This window comes from Mus caroli, unplaced genomic scaffold (assembly GCF_900094665.2).
Source record: "Mus caroli unplaced genomic scaffold, CAROLI_EIJ_v1.1 scaffold_16477_1, whole genome shotgun sequence".
In the NCBI taxonomy this organism is placed as follows: domain Eukaryota; kingdom Metazoa; phylum Chordata; class Mammalia; order Rodentia; family Muridae; genus Mus; species Mus caroli.
In genome coordinates, this window is record NW_018388968.1 from 1 (window position 1) to 22,395 (window position 22,395).

General features: G+C 40.2%; 1 pseudogene; it reads left to right on the forward strand.

Annotated features, from left to right (window-relative positions):
* Window positions 1–6,199: 6,199 nt before the first annotated feature.
* LOC110287877 lies at window positions 6,200–8,297 on the forward strand (annotated as a pseudogene).
* The last annotated feature ends 14,098 nt before the right edge of the window (window positions 8,298–22,395 follow it).

Sequence of the window (22,395 nt, forward strand, 5' to 3'; positions counted from 1 at the left end):
TTCTTGTATGTTCATGGGCATCTCTTTCTTTAGGTTTGGGAAGTTTTCTTCTATAATTTTGTTGAAGATATTTGCTGGCCCTTTAAGTTGAAAATCCATTCTGAAAGAATATATGTACACACACACACACACACACACAAACACATACACACACACATATATACATATGTATTTCACAATCATCACATATCTGAATTAAACTATGAAAAAATCAAAATCACACAGAAAAGGCAGATTGAGATATCCTCAAATAGCGTGCAGGGAAGATATAAGGCACCAGGTTGGAGTCATGTCTATATCCAAGAGAGATTTTCCAGTGAGAAAGCTGCTTTTCATTGATTTTTGTGCCCATCTTCTCTATGAAACCTTCTGCATCTGAGATTCTCTCTTCCATCACTAGTTTTCTGTTGCTGATGCTCATCTATGGTTCCTGATTTCCTTTCTAGGATTTCTATCTCCAGAGTTGTCTCCTTTTGGCTTTTCTTTATTGTTTCTACTTTCATTTTTAGATCTTGGATGGTTTTGTTCAACTCCATTACCTGTTTGGTTGTGTTTTCTTGTAATTCTTTAAGGAATTCTTGTGTTTCCTCTTTAAGGACTTCTACCTGTTTAGCAGTGTTTTCCTGTAATTCTTTAAGGGCTTCTAACTCTTTAGCAGTGTTCTCCTTTATTTTTTAAGTGATTTATTAATGCCCTTCTTGATGTCCTCTACCAGCACCATGAGATATAATTTTAAATCTGAGTCTTGCTTTTCGGGTGTGTTTGGGTATCCAGGACTGGCTGAGGTAGGAGTGCTGGGTTCTGATGATGGTGAGTGGTCTTGGTTTCTGTTAGTAAGATTCTTACATTTGCCTTTCGACATCTGGTAATCTCTGGAGTTAGTTGTTATAGTTGTCTCTGGTTGGAGCATGTTCCTCCTGTGATTCTGTTATCCTCTTTCAGCAGTCCTTGGAGTCCAGCTCTCTCCTGAGTTTCAGTGGTCAGACTACTCTCTGTAGGCAAGTTCTCCTCTTGCAGGTAAGGTGCACAGAGGTCTGGCATTCAGACCTGCCTCCTGGCTGAAGATGAAGGCCCGAAAGTGGGCCTTTCCCAGAAGAGGTGTTGCCTCTGCAGTCTCCATGCTCACCTGCACAGACTGGTCTCTGAGGAATGAGGGACACAGATGACTCTCTCACCTGCTCTGGTGGTCAGAGCCCTCCCAGGTGAACAACTCTTCTCTGGCGGGGAAGGTGCCCAGATGTCTGGAGCCCAAAACGGGGTCTGTCCCAGAAGCTGTGTTGCATCTGCCTGTCCCAGAAGCTGTGTCGCTTCTACAGTCCGCACTCTCACCTGTGCAGACTGGTCTCTGAGGGACCTGGTACTCAAGATTGCTCCCTCACCTGCTCTGTAAGTCAGAGCCCTCCCAGGCGGGCACCTTTTTTCTGGCGGGGAAGGTACCTGGATGTCTGGAGCTGGAAACAGGGTCTGTCCCAGAAGCTGTGTCACTTCTGCAGTTTGATCGCTCACCCTTCACACTCTGCCTGGTTTGGGTTTTTTAAGATAAGGTTTCTCTGTGTGACCCTGGGTGTCCTGAAACTCACTTTGTAGACCAGATGAGCCTTGAACTCACAGAGATCTACCTGCCTCTTCCTTCTACATGCTGGGATAAAAGCAAGTGCCACCAATAGAATTACATCATATTCCCCCCTCCTTTTCCTTCCTCTATACCCTTCCATTAACCTTCCCTCAAACCCCTCCCTCTCACATCTCGGATATACTCTCATAGGTTGATAGCAACTTTTTCTCTCATTATGATTGTTACTTACACACATAAGTGTGTCTGTATATTTGTATATGCACCAATGTATAGAAATACAATCTGCTGAATCTGTGTCTGTTGTTTGCATGTATAATGACCACTCTGCATTGGACCATTTTCCCTGGAAAATGCTAATTATCCTTCTTCAAGCAGTCCTTAGTTGCCTGTAAATTTTTTTGTCTAGGAGTAATACCCCATGAGAGTCCCCACACCCCATGTTACTGTGTACATTGATATTACCATTGTGTTCACCTTAATTATATAGCCATTTCTACATTAGTCTTTTCACAGCAGAATTACTTGTATTTTGGTTCTTATAGTCTTTTACCCCCTCTTCTGCAATGTCCTCTAAACCACTGATGCAGGAGCTGTGATGTAGTTGTAGATATTGAAACATGGCTCTCCACAATCTTTTAATTTCTACACTGTGATCAGTTGTGGCTTTCTGTGATGGTCTCTATTTGAGCTGAGAATTTGTAGCTAGGAACGAAAGATGAAAAGGAATATGCATTTGCCTTTCTGGGTCTGTTTGCCCATACTTTTGTAATGAATCCAAATAAAATATTTTCAACAATCTGTTCTTGACTGCAGTGCCTTTCACCTGTTCTAGCCTTCTGTATCTGGGGTCAGGTCATCTGCAACCACTGGCAAGTAAACACAACTTTAGGTATTCAAACTTGAATTGGGGTAGAGTGTCTGCCATGAAAATCCTAGTAAAGCATTTATAGCATTCCCACCTCCCCCTCAGGTCCTCACATTTTCCCATCCCACTTACTATTTCTCAAATTTTTGACCTCTTCTCTTGTAATTATCACTAATATATACATAAAATTACACATACATATTACACACTGCATTTATATATAAACTACTGAGTCCAGTTAGTGTTGTTTGTCTGTATATGTTTCTAAGGCTGATTACTTAAGACTGGATGAAGTATCAGGAGACTTATCCTGATTCCTTTTCTCTCAGCAGCCATTGATTACTTGTAGCTCTTCATCTAGGGGTGAGGTCTTGCCAAACTGCCCCCACTATGTTGGCATTTCAACTGGTGTTGGCATTATGCAGGTTTCATTTAGACATTCATATTGTTGAGATTTCATGGATGCAGCTTCCCTGTCATACATTGCAATAACTCTTCTCATCTTCTGGCTCTTACAATCTTTCACACCCCTCTTCCATAGTGGTCTCTGAGACTTAGGGGTAAGGATTGTGTTGTAGATTTATCAATCCATAATGGACACCCCAACGTCAATTACTTTCTGCATTTTGTCAAGTTGTGGATCTTTCCAGTAGCCTTCCTCTGCTGCAAAACAATCTTCTGTGATTGCCCCTGAGGGAGTTACTGTAGATTTAAACATAAGTATTTACAATACAGTTATGAACTATATAGTTTGTAGAAAAATATCAATAGTATTAAAAAATGAAATGTGGCTCTGAAAAGGGAGGTCTCAAAAGATAAGATCATAATTGTTGTATGCCGGTCTGCGGCCTACTTGAACCAGGTATACAAGGGAGGCAGGCTGGGGCTGAAAGAGACTTAGACTGCAAGAGAATAATGGAGACCAGGACATGATTCTGTTCAAGGCCCACCAGTTTACTAAGAGAGTCTACTTATAAAAGGGGAAGGCCCATCCACCGCCAGTCCATTCTTGGTGTCTGGAGCCAGCCTATAGTCAATGTGCAGAATAGGATGTTCCTTCGGAATATCTCAGGGGCTTCTCAGGGGGTAGCAGTGTCTTGGAGAGAGTAGTGGCAGGTGGCGGAACAAAAGAGCCATCTAGGTTGGAAGGCTCCCCCTTAGGTAATTTCCTTCTCAGTGGCAACAAGGTCAAAGTCTGGATCAGCCTGCTTCAGGGCAGAGGGAGGCTACAATAATGACAAAGAAACATGTTTAAAGTGTTTGTCATCCCTGTGCTGGTGAGATGGATCAGTGGTTAATTGTACTGGCTGCTCTTCTAGAGGTCATGAGTTTAATTCCCAGAAACCACACGGTGATTTATGACCATCTACATAGAGATCTGTCACCCTCTTCTGGCATTTAGGTGTACATGCAGACAAATCATCCCTTCCTTCCTTCCTTCCTTTCTTTCTTTCTTTCTTTCTTTCTTTCTTTCTTTCTTTCTTTCTTTCTTTCTTTCTTTCTTTCAAGAGAGTTGTTCACCATCCTTTGTGGTCAGAGAAATGCCAATAAAACTTCTTTCAGCTGTTTAAAACCAATGACACCATTAAATTCGCAATCAAATGAATGGAACTAAAAAAGATCATTCTGAGTGAGGTAATCCAGTCCTTGAAAAACAAGCATGCTATGTACTTTCTTACTTGTAAGTAGATATTAGCTATAAAGAAAGGATAACCATGTTATAATCCACAGACTCAAAGATGCTAAGTAGCAAGTAACAGGGATGAGAATGTATGGATTTTTCCAGGAAAGGGAAATAGAATAGACATAAAAATGGATGGGGAAAGGGACAGGGATTGAAGTTGGTGATGGGAACAAAAGGGATCAGGCAAGAGAGGAGGAGGAGGAGAGAGAGAGTACTGGGAAAATCAACTGGAGTGGAGGACTTTCTCTGTGATGAGCTAGAAAACTAGGGCAATGGAAACTCCCAGGTGACCCTAGCTAAGACTTCTAGCAGTGGAGGATATAGTGCCTGTACTGGCCATGTCATGTAACCTGGCCAGACTTCCAGTGGAGGGATTGGGATATCAACCCAGCCACAAAACATTTGACTTACAATTTGTCCTGCTTACAAGATATGCAGGAGTAAAGATGGAGCAGAAAATAAGGGCATGGCCCACCAATGACTGGTCCAGCTTGAGACCCATGCCAAGAGAGGGAGCCCAACCCTGACACTGTTACTGGTATTCTAGTATCTAGAAGATAGGAGCTGAGCATAACCATCATCATAGAAGCCTTACCTAGCAACTGTCGGGAACAGATGCAGAGACCTACAGCCAAACATTAGGAGGTGGTTGGGGAATCCTGAGCAAGAGACAGAGGAAGGATTGTAGGAGCCAGAGGGGTGAAGAACACCACAAGAAAACCTACTAAATCAACTAATAGAACCTCCCAGAGACTGAACCACCAACCAGGGTATATGCACGGGACTGACTGCACATATGTAACAGATGTGCAGCTTGGTCTTCATGTAGGACTTCTAACAGTAGAAGCATGGCCTGTCTCTGACTCTTTTTGCATGCCCTTATAACCATTTCCCATAACTGGGCTGCCTTATTTAGCCTCGGTAAGAGAAGATGTCCCTAGTCTTGCTGCAACTTGATTTATCTGGTCAGCAGATATCCATGGGAGACCTCCCCTTTTCAGAAGAGAAAGAAAGATGTGTATGGTGGGGGTAAGACTAGGAGGAGAAAGTGGACTGGATGTAAAGTAAAGAGATAAATTAACTATAAAACAAAATAGAACAAAGAGTTAAAGTTAAATCTACCACAGGACCTACCTAACCACTCTCTGGCATATACCCAGAGGACTCAATATCTTACTCTAGAGATACTCAGCCATGTTCGCTGTTGCTGTATTCAAAACAGATAGAAAATGGAAGCAACCTATATGTACTTTAACTGATGAGTGGATACTGAAAATGTGGCACATACATAATAGTATTTTCATCAGTTGATGTAAAAAAAAATTGACAATGGAGGTGGTAAGTGGGTAGAACTGGAAAATATTATATTGAGTGAGTTAATCTAGACCCAGAAACACAAATGCTGTGTGCTCTCTCTTATTTGTGGATCTTTGCTCAGATCTTCAGATGTGACCTCCTAACCTGAAGGAAGTGAAAAATCCAGAAGATTAGAATGTTGTCATGGTTCTGACAGAAGGAGAGGAAGCTCATGAGGGAGAAATGGTGGGACACAACTACTGAGGATGAAAATGGAGGGAGAGCTGGGGGACTTTAACTTAGAGGAGAAGGAGGATAATGTAAGGGGAGAAAGACAGATAAATAAGTAATGCTCAGGTTGTTTGAAAAAAATGAGGATTATATTCTTCCCCTGGGAACAATAGACTATTCAACAAAGACCCTAGCTCTAGGCATGGAAAACCTCCCTTCCAATTGTTGGCCAGGAGGCAGGCAAAAAAACCTCCCAAACAATAAAGGCTGTTGTTGTCCTTTGTTGCTTATCAAAACTTGAAGGTAAGACCCTATTGCTGAAGGCACAGTGCAAGTCAGACAGAGGACCTGGGCTAAGACTGGCCTGGAAGCCTCTTCCTGGAGGACTGTTTTCATAGTATCAGAAGGCTCTATGCAAACTGCCAAGAGAGAAAAGCAATCAAATTCTACCCAGCTGTAATGCCTACAGGCCACAACAATAGCCAGAATAAAAAAATATACCCAAGAGGCACACCTGAGGGGTCAGCCAGTCTCAAGTTGCAGGCACATGACCTTGAAGCAGATCCAGAAGGNACTGACTGACTTNCAGAGGGATCTTTCTGTTCAGTGTTCCACAGGACCTGTGGGTGAAGAATAATGACAGTCCTTACCAAGGAGGTGCTTTTTTCCTGACCATCCACTTCTCCACAGATTATCCTNTCAAGCCCCCAAATGTTGCATTCACTACCAAAATTTACCTCCCTAATACAAACAGCAATGGCAGCATTTGCCTGGAATCCTGAGGTCACAGTGGTCCCCAGCATTGACTGTGCCCAAGCATAGAGACACTGAGCATGTTTGTCTCACATACCTCCTTGGTGACTAGTGGACATGGAAGCTCAGAAAGAACAGACAGCTTCCCAAGGTCATGTAGCCCTGCCCAGTCCTGTGACTCCCTCCTTCTCCACACTGTAAGGAGAAGACATGGTAAAGCATAGAACCTATACCCTAGTAACCCTCAATAGTCAGTTGCTCTGTGAAGCTCCAAACTGTCAAACGGGTACAGAAGGCACTACCAACTTTACTTGCATTTTCTCCTAAAATATAGAAGGCAAATATTAAACTTTTATCATCCCTCATTTATCCATCCTAAGGGGACCAGCACAGACTGTGAGTCATCTCTGAAAGGTCAGATACACGGCCTGATCCCAGAGTCTGTAAAGAAACTTTCCTTTTCCTAAACAAGGAATAATGANCAAATCAGTGGATGAGACTAAGAATTCAGTTCAGCTGGCCAAGGTGGCACACACTATAATCACAGCACTCAGGAAAGTGAGGAGGGAAGCCTAGGAGAGACCCCTGCCTCAAAAAATCCAATGTAAACATGCTATATGACTATAGGTACTCTGGAACTAAGATTGAGTATGGGTAAGGGTGGGTGGGACAACAAGCCACCCATTCCCAGGGAAGTGGATTGTAAGACTTTGGGCATTCGGGCAACAGCAGGATATGCTTTGGAATGATAGAAAAGGGATACAGAAGAGGATATGGTAAATCCAGAAGGACAGAACTACTATATTGTACAGGGTCAAAATGTATTCTATCAGGGTGACACATCTAGGAAACAGGTCAATATTCTGCCAAACTGGCTCTTTTCTGGATTATACCTTAGGTAGGTAGCAATATCTTTCCCACTGCCTAGGTAAGGCAGTGGCAGCCATCAGAGTCTGCTGCCTTCCAGGACAAGTGGCATCTTAGGCAGGGAGTCAGAAAACACAGAGGAAAGGGAAATAGCAGTAACGGCGCTTGAGGAAGATCAGGCAACCCTTAGTAGTGTGGAGGGATGTCCACAGCCCTGGAGTGTCAGGTTTCAGAAAATCAGGAGACTTGAGTGCTTTTGTTAATGGAACCTGTCCTTCCCATGGATAGCTTTACCTGTAGGAAATGGTAGTCAGGAAATTGGGCTCACTGAAGCCAGTTTGTTTTGAATCAGGGTGGATTTAGGGAAAAGCACAAATACAGTTTTCAATGTTTCATGTGTTGCTCAGCAAGCACTGATATATCACCTCCTTTGTCCAAGTCCTCTGACATTGCCCCCAACATGGGAGAGCAATGAAGTAGGGGGTGTGGGGCATGTATTTGCCATGTAGTTCTGGTTTAGTCTCTAACTTAAGCATTCTGAATTCCTGTTTTCTTGCCAGTAAACAAAGTCTCCTGGGACACTAATGGTGTGTGGTGTGTGCACAGACTGGGGCTTTGGAAGGGTTTGAGTACCAAGACCACAAGGGGTTTCAAAGGAAAGAAGTAAAGGTCAGAACCACATAGAGGAAGGATGTATCTTAGAGCAGTTTGCTAAGAAAACACTGTAATGTGCCTTCTGCTCTTGTTTTAAAATCAAATATTATCATGATTTGAACAGAATCATTAAATTGGAGTATTGAGGGAAGCAGAAATTGTACTTCAGGAGGTTCACTGGGCCCACAAAGAACTCACTATCTCAGGCCTCAGCTGACTGACCCTTTTTCTCCCTACGTCTCTTGTCCATCTGCTCTCTGCTGTGTAAACCACAACAGTGATAACCCACTCATTCCAGAAATGGGCCATACTGAGAAGGGTGACAGAGAGAAAGACTAGCAAGGAGGTGGACAAAGAAACATGCTGGATAAGTGCCTTGCAACCTCCTTTGGAAAACTGTCCCAAGAGAGGCTTTCCAGACACAGTGACCTTCCTGTGAAGGTCTGAGCTCTTGGCTAGGGCACTCACAGTTCATTCTCTTTTCACACATATGTTGGCACTCATTTCTCTGACTGCAGCATGTTGGTGTCACTTTCAGTCATTGTGGCCTTAACAGTACCACATTTTTTGATGCCAAATCAGCAATCATTGTTAAGATGTATACGTTTCCTGTCTACACTAGAATCAGTCTAAGCCCCGATCTGTCTCTGTGGAACCAAGCCATGCATGCCTCCCATAGTTACCCTCAAATGGTGCCACTACTCACTGTGGCACTATGCAGGAGCCTAATTTGCTCCCGGACCACATGCCCTTTGCCTTTAGAGCACAGTGCTTTGCTGACAGCCAAGGGCAGAGTGGGCTTTCTTCATACCTTGTCTGCCACAGAAGCAGCCACAGAACCACGTCCTCAGGAGTGGCTTGCATCCTGGAGGCTCCTGGAAATGGAAAGAGCATTGCTTGAATGAGCTTCTGCCATCTCCAGGCTCCTTCCTCTGTAGTGCTGTATGCTGCACTTGTCTCCTCTACAAACAGCGAGTGAGGAGCATCACGGCATATACAACAGGAAGCACCCATGAAAAAGGGCAGAATTCTCAGCCATGAAGAGATTCAGGTTATGTTTTTGTATGTCATGAGGTTTCCTCTACCCTTCTCCCACTGGAAACATACCCTGAAATTCAAGCATTAGCCATTCACAGACTGGAACACAAGGAAGGAGAGGGAGTTTAAGTGGAAATAAAAAGGAAATACCTTCACAAAAATAAATACACAAGGGTGCAACAGGGATATGTCTGCTTTAAAGGTAACCAACTGCTGTCCAACTGGACTTAAGTTCTGCTCAGTAGAGGAAATTCACACCTGATACTCTAAACCTAGTTAACTATTAAGGACTTCCCTCTAAGAGAACAACAAACATTCAGTTTTTATTTTCTTCTGGAGGGTTTTTTTTTTTTTGCTTTGCTTTGTTTTGTCTTATCTTTATTCTATATGCATTGATGGTTTGCCTACATATATGTCTGTGTGAGAGTGTCAGATTCCTTGGAATTGGAATTACAGGCAGTTGGGAGCTGCCATGTGGGCACTGGGAATTGAACTCAGGTCATCTAGAGGAGTGGTCAGTTCTCTTAATCACTGAGCTATCTCTCTGTCCCCTTTGGTTTTTTATTTTTTAAAACATAGTTTATATAACTAGGAATCATGTTCAACAAGTAAGTACCATCATACTCCTCATAGTTCATTCACACTTTGGCCAGTTACTATCCTGATGTTCTCTGTACAGTAAGCTAAAAACCTATATGACCCTGATGGGCATTAGTTCTTCACCATACATTCCACAGAATCTCTGTTAAACTGCACCTGCATTTCCCCTCTCTATTTGAACCTCTAATTTGATATCTTAAATGTCATCTGAAACATTTGTTTTATAAAATGATACCAGATGTATGACCTCTGAGAAAAGCACATCAGATCCCATGCCCTTGAAGTGCAGCAGTGCCTGGACATCCAAAGAGAAGGAAGCAAAAAAACCAGAACCACAATCAAGGGAATGGATGACTGGAGCTATGATGCTCCAGGTTCAAAACATCCTTACCTACTTTCCCAGTGTCCTACAGCCTCTCCCTCACCCAAAAAGCATTTCTGTGGTCCCTGAAACTCAGCAGAGATTTGTATAAATAGGGATGGAGGTTGGAATCTTGCTGAGAGTCAAAACTGTCCTTGCCATAAAAGCAACAGAGTGTCCTTGATGGGGTGTGGTTACTTGGATAAGGCATCTGTGTGAGGTAAGCACAGCTGGCCTCAGTGCTTAATCAAGGGAAAGTAGATATGGGAACAGAGTGGTCTCCACCACATCTGCCTGGGTGGACCTTTTCTGACATGTTTGAGAATGTGTCTGTAATAAAGGCCTTTGCTTTGTTCAAAATATATTTTGAGAAATATTAAATTAATAATTTGATGATGAGGCAAGTGTGATGGCATACAACTTTAATTCCAGCACTTTGGAGACAGAGTCAGAGAGGCAGGAAGATCTCTTGTGAGTTGGAGTCCATTTTGGTCTACAGAGTAACCTTAAAGACAGACAGAACTCCATAGAGAAACTGTCTTAAAAAAAAAAGCTTAGTGATATACATGAAGCATGTAAGTTTTGTCATTTGGGGGTTGTTGTTATTTGTATTGTCTGTTCAAGACAGGGTTTCTCTGTGTAGCTCTGGTTTTCCCGGATCTGACTCTGCTGGCCATGCTGGCTTCAGAGATCTACGTGCCTCTGCCTTCAGAGTGAGGTGATTAAAGGTGTGAGCCACTTCTGCCCTGCTGTAATTTTGTAATTTTTCTGTCTTCCCTTCATGTATATCATCATTGTGTTTGTATACTTCCTACTGCCTTCTCTAATTTCCTTCTCATCCTCAGTGATCCCTATTTCCATTCCTTTTTTTTAATTCTGAGGTAGAGTCCTACTGCAGCAGTGGCTGGCCTTCGACTTGCTATGTAGAGCAGGCTGGCTGTGAACCCTTGGTCTCTGCCTCTGCCCTTGCCCCAGGCTCTGCCTCCCAAGTACAAGTAATAAAAGGACCCACTACATCCCCTCCTTTTTTTGCTGTCTTCTTTTTTGTATTCAGGTATTGAGTAGTTGATCACCAATGTGGGGTGATCATGGTTGTCATGGCCATGCCACATCCAGGATACAGAATTTCATGACATTATTCCTTTGGACCTTAGAATCTTTGCTCTCTCCTCCCAGTGTTCCTGGGTCTTGAAGAAGATATAATATATGTCCTGTTTAGGTATCCAGAATTAATGGACAGTTATTCTAAGCACTTTGAACACTTGTGAATCTCTCTGTGTATTAAACATCGACCTTTGATAACAAGTTTCTCTGACTTGGGCTAAACTAAGATGTGTCTACGGCTATAATCATTAATATTTGGAAGGCCAATTGACTAGTTTTTTTTTTTTTTTTTTTTTTTTTTTTTGCAAAACAGAGCAATCTTGGAGTTAAACTCTATTGGTAGACAAAGATGTAATACAACCATGACTAATCTATGTGCTATATGGTCAAAATAAAACTCCAAGTGTGCTGCTATATTCTACATGGACCTTTAAAACACTGTAAGAACACAAAGCACAGTGGTCTCCAGAGGACCAGTCTGAGTGTTCTTTGAAGCCCTGCTTTGAGTTAAGCTCTTGTGTTAACAGCTGTGATAATTCCCACCACTGTCTTAAAACTTTTAATGGCTTCTTCACTCCTCAAGTTTACTTTCTGATATGGTTCATCTTGGGAAAATGCACATATTCAGAAATAGATTTTGCACTCTTAGAATGCTAAAGTTATCTGGGAGAGATGTTTTCCCCTGGGCATATCTAAGTAATGCACTAACAAGCTCATTGATGCCTTGGGTGACAAGCTGGTCCATGTCCACTGGGAGGAAGAGTCCTGTTATCCTGTCCTTGATTTGGCCATGCCTCCTGCTAGGCAGCCTTTCCAAGACACATCCTATCTGTGGGATTCACACTGCCCTGAAGGGCTCCCAGTGCTCACTGCTCAGAGGCAGAGAAAGTTATGAAGAGCTTCACACTCATCCTCTTCCCCAGTCTATCCTGCCTTAGACTTGCACTGTTTTCCTTCAGATTCCTTTTCCCCTATTTTTCTTTCCAGGTAAGTGGACCAAGGGACCATAGATGTGTGAGTTCATTTCTGCATGTTCAAATCTAGTCCACTGATCTTCCTGCCTGGCTCTGTATCAATACCATACAGTTTTTATCACTATTGCTCTGTAATATAGCTCGATGTCAGGGATGGTGATTCCCTGAGAGGTTCTTTTGTTGTTGACAATAGGCGGTTTTTTTTTTTTCATTCCAAATGAATTTGCAAATTGCTCTTTATAACTCTATGAAGAATTGATTTGGAGTTTTGATGGTATGCATGGAATCTGTAGATTGCTTTTGGCAAGATGGCCATTTTTACTATATTAATCCTGCCAATCCACGAACACGGGAGATCTTTCTATCTTCTAAGGTCTTTTTTGATTTCTTTCTTCAAATACTTGAAGTTCTTGTTGTATAGATTTATAACTTGCTTGGTTAGAGTCACACCCAAGTATGTAATATTATTTGTGACTATTGTGAAAGATGTCATTTCCCTAATTTCTTTCTCAGCCTGTTTATCCTTTGAATAGAGGAAGACTCCTGATATTTTTTGAGTTAGTTTTATATATAGCCACTTTGCTAAAGTTGTTTATAAGCTTTAGGATTTCTCAGCTGGAATTTTGGGGGTTACTTAATCATATCATTTGCAAATAGTGATATTTTGACTTTTTCATTCCCAATTTGTATTCCTTTGACCACCGTTTTTGTTGTCTAATTGCTCTAGATAATAACTTCAAGTACTGTATTGAATAGATAGGGAGAGAGCAGGTAACCTTGTTTAGTCCCTTTTTTAATGGGATGCCTTCAAGTTTCTCTCCATTTAATTTGATGTTGGCTACTGGTTTGCTGTATATTGCTTTTCCTGTGTTTGGGTATGGGCCTTGAATTCCTGAACTTTCCAAAACTTTTATCATGAATGGGTGTTGGATTTTGTCAAATGCTTTCTCAGCATCTAAGGAGATGATCATGTGGTTTTGGTCTTTGAGTTTGTTTATATATTGGATTAAGTTGATGGATTTCTGTATATTGAACCATCCCTGCATCCCTGGGATGAAACCTACTTGATCATGATGGATGATTGTTTTGATGTGTTCTTGGATTCAGTTTGTGAGAATTTCATTGAGTATTTTTGCATTGATACTCATAAGGGAAATTTGTCTGAAGTTCTCTTTCTTTGTTGGGTCTTTGTGTGGTGTAGGTATCAGAGTAATTTTGGCTTCATAGAATGAATTGGGTAGAGTACCTTTTGTTTCTATTTTTTGGAATAGTTTGAGGAGTATTGGAATTAGGTCTTCTCTGAAGGATTGATAGAACTCTGCACTAAATCCATCTGGTCCTGGACTTTTTTTGGTTGGGAGACTATTAATGACTACTATTTCTTTAGGGGATATGATACTGTTTAGATCATTAATATGATCTTGATTTAACTTTGATACCTGGTATCTGTCTAGAAAATTGTGCATTTCATCCAAGTTTTCCAGTTTTTTTTTGTTTTTGTTTTGTTTTAAGTATAGACTTTTGTAGTAGAATATGATGACTTTTTGGATTTCCTCAGATTCTGTTGTTATGTCCCCCTTTTCATTTCTGGTTTTGGTAATTAGGATACTGTCCCTGTTTGGTCTAGTTAGTTTGGCTAAGGGTTTATCTATCTTGTTGATTTTCTCAAAGAACCAGCTCCTGGTTTGCTGGATCCTGTTTACTTGTCCAGTGTGTTAGTCTATGTCTTTTTATTGGGAAATTGAGTCCATTGATGTTAAGAGATATTAAGGAGTAGTGATTGTTTCTTGCTATTACTTTTGATGTTATTTCTTTGTTACCATAACTTTGTTACTGTGGCTATCTTCTTTTTGGACTGTTGAAATAAATTACTTTCTTGCTTTTTCTAGAGTGTAGTTTCCCTTCTTATATTAGCATTTTCCATATATTATCCTTTGAAGTGCTGAATTTGTGGAAGATATTGTGTAACTTTGCTTTTATCATGGAATATTTTGGTTTCTCTCTCTATGGTAACTGAGAGTTTTGCTGGTTATACTAGCTTGGGCTGGCATTTTTGTTTTCTTAGGGTCTGTATGACATCTGTCCAGGATCTTCTAGCTTTCATAGTCTCTGGTGAGAAGTCTCATGTAATTCTTATAGGTCTGCCTTTATCTGTTACTTGACCTTTTCCCCTTATAGCTTTTAGTATTTTTTGTTTTGTGCATTGGGTGTTTTGATTATTATGTGCTTGGAGGATTTTCTTTTTTGGTCCTATTTATTTGGTGTTCTATAGGCTTTTTGTACCTTTATGACCATCTTTCTTTAGGTTGAGGACGCTTTCTTCTATGAGTTTGTTGAAGACACTTTAAGGTCCTTTGAGCTGGGAATCTTCATTCTCCTCTATTACAGTTATTGGTCTTTTCATTGTGTCCTGAATTTCCTGGATGCTTTGGGTTAGGAATTTTTATGGTTTAAATTTTGACAGTTGTGTCAATCTCTTTTATGGTATCATCTATACTTGAGATTCTCTCTTCTATCTTCAGTATTCTATTGGTGATACATCTGTAATTCCTGTCCTCTTTCCTTCCATTTCCAGGTTAGCCTCCATTTGTTTTTTCTTTATTGTTTCTACTTCCTCTTTTAGGTCTTGGATCGCTTTATTCAATTCCTTCACCTGTTACCTGTGTTTTCCTGTATTTCTTTCAGTGAGTTATTGATTTCTTCCTTTAAGAACTCTTCTATTTTCATGAAATAGGATTTTAGGACAGATTCCTGATTTTTCAGGTGTGTTGGTGTATTCAGGGCTCACTGTGGTGGGAGAACTGGTTTCTAATGATGCCCACCTATTTTGGCTTCTGTTGCTTATGGTCTTGTGCTTGCCTTTTGCCATCTGGATATCCCTCGTGTTTGTTGTTCTGGGCACCTCAGAGGTTTGTTCAGTTATCATTATAATTTGATTCCTTATTGGTGATTTCTTTTTTCTTTTTGTCCCTCCTTTTGCTTTAGTATTCTTTGGGTATTTGTTTAATGGATTTTGTTTATTTTGATTTCTGTGTTCTGAAGTATAGAGAGACAAAACATTAAGGTGTATGGAAGTAAAGAGGATCAGACAGTAGTCGAGAAGGGGAAAGAATATGATCAAAATATATTGTGTAGTTTTAAAAACTTTAAACTAAAAAGTGTATGTTGATAAAATCCTTTACATATGTACATGGTATGTAGTAACTGTTCTATTCATTTCCAGATTTATTCTATTATGAACCAAGTCATTACCAGAACATATTTCATTATGTTGTAGTGGAAACTAAAATAATAATTCAAATCTTAATGAAACAAACAGTCTGTTTATTGAAAACTAAGATCTTCAAGGACTTAACCAAACTAACCAAGAAATTCCAACTTGATTTAATTGGATATTTAAACAGAGCATTATAATTGATAATATTTAAATAAAAAGGAACAGTGGGTCTATACCACATTTTTAAATTGGGTTGTTTGGTTTTTTTGGTGAATAACTTCTTGAGTTCTTTATATATTTTGGATATTAGCCCTATATTGAATGTGGGGTTAGTGAAGATTTTTTCCCCCAATCAGCAGGTTGCCAATTTGTCCTTTGCCTTACAGAAGGTTTCCGGTTTTATGAGGTCCCATTTATCAATTCCTGATCTTAGAGCATGAGCCATTGGAATTCTGTTTAGGGAATTTCCCCCTGTACCAATGAGTTCAAGGCTCTTTCCCGCGTTCTCATCTATTAGATTCAGTGTATCTGGCTTTATGTCCAGGTCCTTGATCTACGTGGACTTGAGCTTTGTACAAGGTGACACACATGGGTCCATTTTCATTCTTCTACATACAGACTGCCAGTTAGACCAGCACCATTTATTGAAGATGCTTTCTTTTTTCCATTGTATATTTCTTGGCACCTTATCAAAGATCAAGTGACAGTTAAGTGTGTGCTTTTATTTCTGGGTCTTCAATTCTATTCCACTGATCAACAAGTCTGTCTCTATACTGATACCATGAAGTTTTTAATCACTATTACTCTGTAATAAAGCTTGAGGTCAAGGATGGTGATTTCACCCAGCTGTTCTTCTATTGTTAAGAATTATTTTCACTATTCTGGGGTTTTTGACTTTTCAAATAAATATGAGAATTGCTCTTTCCCTGTCTTTGAACACCTGTGTAGGAATTTTGATGGGTGACCCACGCTACCATCTTGCCAGCAAAATGTACACAGGCCACTCGGATCCTTCTGCAGTAAAGCTTTAATACATCTCGAGAGATAGATGATCAGCTTCAGGAGAGGAGACCCAGAGAGCAGAAAACCCTTCCCTTTTATAGGCTGCGAAGTACGGTTGGAGACGTGCACCACCTGGATTGGCTGCCCACTATCAGCCAGATGACGCCACAAGAGAGGCAGGGCTCAGGTAATGGAAAGATACCTTGACGCCTGCGCACATTTTACTACGAGCAACGGATGTCAGCGCCATCTTGTAACTGCGACTGTGAGGGCGGCTCCTTACAGATGAGGACTGAATTGAATCTATAGATTGCCTTTGATAGAATGGTCATTTTTACTATGTTAATTCTGCAAATCCATGAGCATGGGAGATCTCTCCATTTTCTGAGATCTTCTTTGAGTTCTTTCTTGAGAGACTTGAAGTTATTGTCATACAGGTCTTTCACTTGTTTGGTTAGTGTTACCCCAAGATATTTTATACTATTTGTGGATATTGTGAAGGGAATTGTTTCCCTAACTTCATTCTCAGACTATTTATAATTTGTATAAAGGAAGAATACTGATTTATTTGAGTTAATTTTATATCCAGCCACCTTTCTAAAGTTGTTTATCAGCTGGAGAAATTCTCTGGTAGAGTTTTTGGTGTTGCTTATGTATACTACCATATCATCTGCAAATAGTGATACCTTTATTTATTCTTTACCAATTTGTATCTGCTTGATCTCTTTTTGTTGTCTTATTATTCTAGCTACCACTTCGAGTACTGTATTGAATAGATATGGGGAGAGAGGGCATCCTTGTCTTGTCCCAAATTTTAGTGGGATTGCTTCAAGTATGTCTCCATTTAATTTGATATTGGTTATTAGTTTGTAGTAAATTGCTTTTATTATGTTTAGGTATGGGCCATGAATTCCTGATCTTTCCAATACTTTTAACATGAAGGTGTGTTGTATTTTGTCAAATGCTCATTCAGCATCTAAGGGAATAATCATGTGATTTTCTTCCATTGAGTTTGTTTATATAGTGGTTACGTTAATGGATTTTGGTATATTAAACCAACCTTGTGTCCCTGGGATGAAGCATACCTGACGAAGGTGAATGATGGTTTTGATGTGTTCTTGAATTCAGTTTGCAAGAATTTTATTGAGTATTTTTGCATTGATATTTATAAGCAAGATTGGTCTGAAGTTCTCTTTTTTGTTTGGATCCTTGTGTGGATTAGGTATCAGAGTAATTGTGGCTTCATAGAACGAGTTATATAGTATTCCTTCAGTTTCTATTTTTGTTGAATAGTTTGAGGAAAATTGTTATCAGCTCTTCTTGAAGATCTGGTAGAATTCTGCACTAAATTTACTTGGCCCTGGGCTTGTTTTGGTGGGAGATTTTTAATGACTTCTTCTATTTCCTTGTCTGACATGGGTCTGTTTAGATAGTTTACCTGCTCTTGATTTAACTTTGGTATGTTGTATCTGTCTAGAAAACCATCCATTTCATCTAGATTTTCCAGTTTTTTTTGAGTATAGACTCTTATAGTAGAATCTGATGATTTTAAAAATTTCCTCTGTTTTTGTTATGTTTCCAAGTCCTTAGTGATCAGAAAAATGCAAATCAAAATGACTCTGAGATTTCACCTTACACCAGTCAGAATATCTAAGATCAAAATTTCAGGTGACAACATGGAACATGTTGGAGAGGATGTAGAGAAAAAGGAACACTCCTCCATTAGTGGCAGGATTGCAAACTGGTACAACCACTCTGGAAACCAACCTGGAGATTCCTCAGAAAATTTGAAATAGATTTACCTGAAGACCCAGCTGTACCACTATTGGAAGTATACCCAAAAGAAGCCCCACCATGCCACAGGAGCACCTGTTCCACTATGTTTGTAGCAGCTTTATTTGTGTTAACCAGAAGCTGGAAACAACATAGATGTCCTATGACAGAAGAATGGATATAGAAAATGTGGTTCATTTACACAATGGAATACTCAGCTATTAAGAACAAGGACATCCTGACTTTTGCAGGAAAATGGATGAAACTAGAAAATGTCATCCAGAGTGAGGTAGCTCAGACCCAAAAGGATATGCATGGTATGCACTCACTAATAAGTGAATCTTAGCAAAAAAAAAAAACAAAAAAACAAAAAACAAAAAAAACCAAACCAACAACAACAACAACAACAAAAAACCCATGAAGAATACATAAGATACAGTCCATAGAATTCAAAAGACTTAACAAGCTGAAGGAACCAAGTGAGGATGCAGCAGTCCCACTTGGGAGAGAGAAAAATAGCAATCACAAGTGGGCAAGAAGAGGGACGGAGGGATTTGGGAGGGGATGTGGACAGGGTAGCAGGGCAGGGGGCTAGATGGGAATTGAATGAGGGTAAAGGACTGAAGTCCTGAGGGCCAGCAGAAAGAATGTAAAAAGGCAACCTCAGGAAATAGGCAGTAAGGGGAACCCCCAGAATGCACCAGAGAACTGGGAGGTGAGAGACTCCCAGGACTCATAGGGAGGGACGTTTGATGAAATGCATGACAGTATGGAGAGGGAACTTATAGAGCCCATCTCCAGCAGGAAGACAGAACATCAACTGAGGGATGGGGTTGTGATACCACAATCACACCTCCACCCAGAGTTCTAGGACAGTCAGGGCTATACAGAGAAACCCTGTCTCGAAAAAAACCCAATATATATAGTTTCTGTCTGAAAGAACTACAGGGATGGAAATGGAAAGAAGCCTGAGGAAAAGAAGGCCCAGAGACAGGCCCAAAGTGGGATCCAGCTCAAGGGGAGGTCCCAAGGCCTGACACTATTACAGAGGCTATGGAGTGCTCACAAAAAGTGATCTATCATGACTGCCCTCTGAAAGATCCAACAAGCAGCTGAAAGAGTCAGATGCAGTTATTTGCACCCAACCAATGGACAGAAGCAGCTGACTCCTGTTGTTGAATTAGTGAAGGCTGAAAGAAGTTGAGGAGAAGCGTGACCCTGTAGGGGGACCAGCAGCCTTAAGTAATCTGAACCTCTGAGATCAGACAGCATATCCCAGCTGATATGAGGCCCTTAACACACATACAGTCGAGGACTTCCAGTTCTGTGTTTATTCAGAGATGATGCACCTAAACTTCAACAGACTGGAGGCCACAAGGAGTTAAGAGGTCAGGTGTATTGGGGTTAGGGGGCATACATGAGGAGATGGGGTGGGATGTGGAGGGGTCCAAGGGTGGATGGGGAGGGATGGGGAATGGAATATGGAGTGTAAAAAATGAATTACGAATAAAATTAAATTCATATAAAAGGAACAGTATGAAATGCTTTGGAAATTCCATGAAAAAGTGACAAATAAAACTATAAGAGTCAGAGGGTATCGAGGACACCAGGAGAACACAACCCACAAAATCAACTAGGCAGGGCTCCATTGGGCTCACAGATACTGAAAGAGCAAGCATAGTACCTCTACAGGTCTGCACCAGGTCCTCCATGTATACAATATAGCTGTTAGCTTGGTGGGTTTGTGGGACTCTTAACAGTGACAGCAGATGGATCTCTGATCCTTTTACCTGTCCTTGAAAACTCTTTTTCTTCTATTTGATTGCCTTGTCCAGCCTCAATATGAGGACTTTTGCCTTTTCTTATTGTATCTTGTTTTGCTTTCTTTAGCTACCATCTCTTGAAGGTCTGCCCTTTTCTGATAAGGAAATGGAAGGGTATAGATCTGTGGAAGGGGAAGGTAGGAGGTGGGGAGGGAGTAGAAACTGTGGTTGGTATGTATTTTATGAGAAAATAATAAATTTTCAATTAAAATTTTAATGCTGCAAAATCTAGAAGAAATAGATACATTTGTAGACATGCATGACTTATCAAAATCAAATATCTCTCTAAGCAGCAATGAAATTGGAGCAATACTAAAAGTTCCCCTAATAAGGAAAAGACTACATTTAGCCTCCATCTCAGTTTTTCAGCACCAAATTAAGACTGCTGAGGCATCTAGTCTCCTCTACTGAGCAGTTACCAAGTTCTTCACTTCTCTAGTCTGCTGTAAGACAGCCATTATTGGGCTAGTCCAACCATATCAGGTAAGCCAATTTAATAAATCCTTTTCTAATGTGCACTCACTCTATTTGTTCTCTTCCTCTAGATATTTTGACTAATACTAACAATTATGTCCAAATTCAGGCATTTAAAGATAAAACTGACACCAAACAGTCTTCAAACTATTCCATATCATTATGAAAGAGCCGAGTACTGCCATACTGTGTCTAGCATATGAGTATTACATTGATACCAAAATTAAATGGGAACACAGCAGAGACTTATATACCACTTTCTCTGATGAAAATGTTTCTTGTTGAAATATGTGTGGTAGTGGTAGTGCATGTCTTTAACTCCAGCACTCAGGAGGCAAAGATATGTGGATCTCTATGAGTTTCAGGTCAGCCTGGTCTACACAGTGAGTTCCAGGACAGTCATGGCTATACGGTAAAACCTTTTCTCTAAAACAACAAAAGAAATAAAGAGATGGAGAGGGGAGAGTGGAGGGGGGAGGGGGAAAAGGGAGAGGGGAGAGGGGAGAGGGAGAGAGAGAAAGGAAGAAAAAAGAACTATGAAGAAACCAAAATCAATAAAACATCTTAAATGATCATATACAAGAACATTGAATTAATCCCATGTATTCTGTTAGACCACCACAGACTAAGGCTGGTCTTCAATAACAACAAAAATAACAGAAAGCTCATATACACATGGAAGCTGAACAACTCAATGATAACTTGGTCACAAAAGAAATAAAGAAAGAAATTAAAGCCTTTTTAGAATTAATGAAAACATATCTACAACATATCCAATTTTATGGGACACAACGAATGCAGTGCCAAGAGGAAAACTCAAAGGACCGAGATCCTCCATTAAAACAAAACAAAACAAAACTGGAGAAAGCACACACTAGCAGCTACTTCTGAAAACGATAGAACATACAGAGGCAAATACACCTAATAGGAATAGACAGCAGGAAATAATCAAACTCAGGGCTGAGATCAACCAAGTAGAATAAACAAAACTAGGAACTTGTTCTTTGAGAAAATCAACAAGACAGATAAACTATTAGTTACCTAATGAGAAGGGACAGAGACAGTATTCAAATTAACAAAATCAGGAATGAAAAGGGAGTCATAACAACAGTAACCGAGGAAATTTTAAAAATAATCAGATACTACTACAAAAGTCAATAATCAACAAAACTGTAAAAATGATGAAAAGGATGATTTTCTAGACAGATTCAAGGCACCAAAGTTACATTGGTTTCAGATAAACCATCTAAACTGTCTCATAACCCCCAATGAAATAGAAGCAGTCATTAGACGTCTCCCAACCAAAAAAGCCCATGGCCAGGGTTTTAGTGCCAAATTCTATTAGATCTTCAAAGAAGACATAATACCAATACTTCTCAAACTATTCTATGAAATAGAAACAGAGGAAACACTACCCATTTCTTTCTATGGGTACTTACAGTTACTCTGATACCTAAACCACAACAAGACCCAGCAAAGAAAGAGAACTTCAGACCAAATTTCCTTATGAATATCAATGCAAAAATACTCACAATTCTCACAAATTGAATCCAAGGAAACATCAAACGATCATTCACCACGATCAAGTAGGCTTCATTCCAGGAATGCAGGGATGCTTCAATATATGGACATCCATCAATGTAATCCACTATATAAACAAGCACAAATAAAAAAACCCCACATGATCCTCTCATTAGCTACTGAGAAAGCATTTGACAAAATACAATACCAATACATATTAAAAGTTTTGGAGAGATCAGGAATTCAAGGTTCATACCTAAATATAATAAAAGCAATATACAGCAAACCAGTAGCCAACATTAAATTAGATGCGGAGAAACTCAAAGCAATCTCAGTGAAATAAGGGACTAGAAAAGGCTGCCTATTCTTGCCCTACCTATTCAATATGGTACTTGAAGTTCTAGCCAGAGCAATTAGACAAGAAAAAGAGATCAAGAGGATGCAAATTGGGAGGGAGGAAGTCAAGATATCACTATTTGCACATGATATGATAGTATACATAAATGATCTCAAAAATTCCAGGAGAGAACTCCTAAACCTGATAAACAACTGCAGCAAAGTAGCTGGATATAAAATTAATGC